This window comes from Carya illinoinensis, chromosome 2 (assembly GCF_018687715.1).
Source record: "Carya illinoinensis cultivar Pawnee chromosome 2, C.illinoinensisPawnee_v1, whole genome shotgun sequence".
NCBI lineage: Eukaryota > Viridiplantae > Streptophyta > Magnoliopsida > Fagales > Juglandaceae > Carya > Carya illinoinensis.
Window position 1 is genome coordinate 1075458 of NC_056753.1, and position 3802 is coordinate 1079259.

The following is a 3802-nucleotide window of genomic DNA, read 5'->3' on the forward strand; positions in this document are numbered from 1 at the left end:
ATTTGATTCATCAACAGGCAAGTCGTTCAAGATGCATGCTGCGGTTTTATGGACAATAAATGATTTTCCAGCATATGGAAACTTGTCAGGTTGGAGTACTAAGGGGAAAATGGCATGTCCAACATGTAACAAACATACTAAATCTGAATGGCTCACTTACGGGAGAAAATTATGTTTCATGGGTCATCGTCGATTTCTACCTGGTGATCATAGATGGCGGGGAAATTCACAAATGTTTGATGGTACTGTTGAATGGGGCCAACCTCCACCATATTTGTCTGGTGAAGATTTACTTGCACAATTTGTAGATGTTGGTTGTAATGAATTTGGTAAAAAACAACGAAAGAGAAAACGAGCTACTTCTGAGTTGAATTGGACTAAGAAGAGTATATTTTTCGATCTTCCATACTGGTCAAAGTTAAAATTACGGCACAGTCTTGATGTTATGCATATTGAAAAAAATATATGCGAATCCGTATTGGGAACATTGATGTCAATTGAAGGAAAAACGAAGGATACATTAAACTCAAGGAAGGATTTGAAGCGGTTGGGAATAAGACCGGAAATGCAGTTGCAAGAAAATGGTTCGTCCGTTTACATGCCGATTGGGTGGTATACATTGTCAAGGAATGAAAGGGCTACTTTTTGTGAGTGGATAATGAAAATTAAATTACCAGATGGTTATGCCTCGAATTTGACAAGGTGTGTGCGAACAAATGATTGGAAAATAACTGGGTTAAAAAGTCATGATTGTCATGTCCTTTTGCAGCGTATCTTGCCTATTGGTATACGTGGGTACTTGACTAGAGACGTGCGCGTGGCTTTGACTGAGTTGGGTTTATTTTTCAAAGACTTATGTGCACGGACATTAAATGTAGAAGCTTTGGATCGAATGGAACGGGAAATTCCCATCATATTGTGTAAGCTAGAAAGTATTTACCCACCGTCATTTTTCGATGTCATGGTTCACCTGGCCGTCCATTTGCCACGTGAGGCTCGACTTGCAGGACCAGTTCAGTATAGATGGATGTATCCCATTGAACGATTTCTTGGGAAGTTGAAACGAACAGTTGGTAATAAAGCTCGCCCAGAAGGATCAATTGCAGAAGCATATATTGATGATGAGTGGCATACCTTCTGTTCCAAATATTTCCACGGAGTTGACACTAGGTTTGATCGGCCAGAAAGAAACTTTGACGTTGACAGAGCAAGACAACGAAATGTGTTTTCCGTGTTTTCCCAACAAGTACGTCCACTTGGTGCAGTGCGTGGTTATGACTTATGTGGAAGAGAGTTTGAGAAAGCTCAGTGGTACGTGCTGAACAATTGCCCTGACATAGAGATTTACTTGAAGTAAGTATTAATCTTTTCTTAATTTAGTATTCGCTCATTTACTTTCGCAAAATTCTAATAATATAAAATACATGTCGTAATCATCAATTTCAGTGATCATATTAACATGCTCAAGGAACTAGGAGTAAATGATATAGACCGGAAACATGAAGAGGAGTTTCCGAGATGGTTTGAACAACGGGTAATGACATTACATATGCGACACTTCATTCAATACAAATAGAAAATATTGATTGTTTTTTTTATTGATATAATAGACGTTTTACTTAATATGTAGGTTGTACAAATGCATGCCAATAATCCAAACGATATATCAGATGAATTGTATGCATTAGCGCGTGGCCCATCGAGACGGGCTACAAGATATTCTGCATGTATTTCTCGTGGTAGTAGGTATCACACAATAGATCGAGATCATTATAGGAAAACACAAAATAGTGGTGTCCTAGTTGAGGGAAGTCATGATGGAGAAAATATTGATTTCTATGGAGTGATTGTTGATATAATTGGAATGAAATATTTGGGGGAGCTTGCAGTGTATCTGTTTAAGTGTGATTGGTGGGATTTAAGCAATCCTCGAACTGGAGTCCGTGATGATGAATATTTCTTGAGTATTAATACATCAAGAAAATGGTACGAGGATGATCCATTTATTTTAGCTTCTCAAGCATCTCAAGTATTCTACTTAGATGACCCGAAGTTGGGAACTCAATGGCGAGTAGTACAAAAATATGCTCCAAGAAATATATATGATGTTATCCCTCAGGCAGAAGGGCGAGATGAAGAAGAAGATGATGCCTCTACTCAAGAAGCATACCAAGAGAGTCAGCCCGTCTTTAATTTGTTTGTGGATTTGAGCCAGTATGAGATGATTCCATTGAATAGAGAAGATATTGAGGCTGAAATTGTTGATGCGACACTTGAGCAAAGTGTTGATTCATCTGAACTATCTACAGAAGATGAGACTGAATTGTCAAATGATACTGATACAGATAGTGATTGACGAATTATATTTTCACATTACGTGATGATGAGCACTATTTTACTTAATGAATATTGTATCAGTTTTTTGAAATTATGCCTCCGAAGAGAAAGGAAGTGCGCAACCCATCTCCACCTGTTCCTAGCTCTCCTTCAGACTCACCATTAGAGATTGACTCTACAGAACAAGGTAAAATTCTAATAGTCATAAAAGTTATTAATTAAGATTATAATAGAAAATTGATTATAATGTTATATATCATGATGACTTCACAGTACAATCTCGTCAAGGTCGAGGCACTACGAGAGGCGTGACGTTGGAAAAATATCGTAAGGTGGGTAAGATCAAAGTTAACATTCTTGATGAACATACCGGAGGCGAAGGACAACCAGCAGCTTGGCTTGCATCGCATGTGGGTGCTCTTACACGAACTTATGCACCTTTGGCAACAAGTTCATGGAAGAAAGTCCCCCAAGATGTTAAGGACCTTATCAAGAAGCGTTGTTTGGTAATGTTTAATAAATGAAATTTAATTGGACTTATAATTTTATTTTACTTTAAAGTTAGAATATTATAAATGATAATATTTTTGTCCAAACTTTTGTCTGTAAGGATGATTTCGAAATAAATTTTGGTCGGAGAGAGGAGCGTAAAACTGTGGAAGAGCTTATGAGTAATGCATTCCGCAAGTATAAGGCGAGGTGTCATGAGCATTATAATAAGTTTGAGAATAGTGAAGAAGCACGCCAACATCCTTTTCAAGATGTGCAACCTTCTGATTGGGAAAAACTTTGTGACATGTTTGAGGATTCATCATATAAGGTATAATTAATTTAATTATTTTAGTCCTATTTTTAATTTCGCTTTCTAATATTTTCAATTCTTATGTAGGAGCGAAGTTCTATAAACAAAACAAATAGATCAAAATTGAAGATTACTCATCATGCAGGCTCAAGATCTTTCCACCGCCTCTCTAAAAAATTGGTATTGCTATTCTTTCATTTGTATATAGTTAACTGAATATATCAATCATAATGACTTTATATCTTAACAAATCTTTATTATAGCAAGATTCAGATGCCAATTATGATCTGACAAAATTATATGCTGCATCACATACTAATCGTAATGGAGAGTGGAGTCATCCTGATGCCCGTGAAAATTATGTAAGTATTATAATTTGTTTTAAATAAATATATTTGAATATTTATGATGATATTAACTCTTTATCTTATGTGTAGGATAAAATGGTTGCCCTGCGTGCTGAATCTGCGTCAGATCAAAATTCCTCAAATACAGATGTTGAGATTTTTACACAAGTTCTGGGTGAACGTTCAGGATATTTGAGGGGTTTGGGTCGCTGTGTAAAACCTTCTCCCTCTTCCTCTTCTTCCGGGTCTGCCTCTATAGCTCAAGAGAATGCGAATCGTAGAATTGAAGAATTGATTGCAAAACAACAAGAGTTAG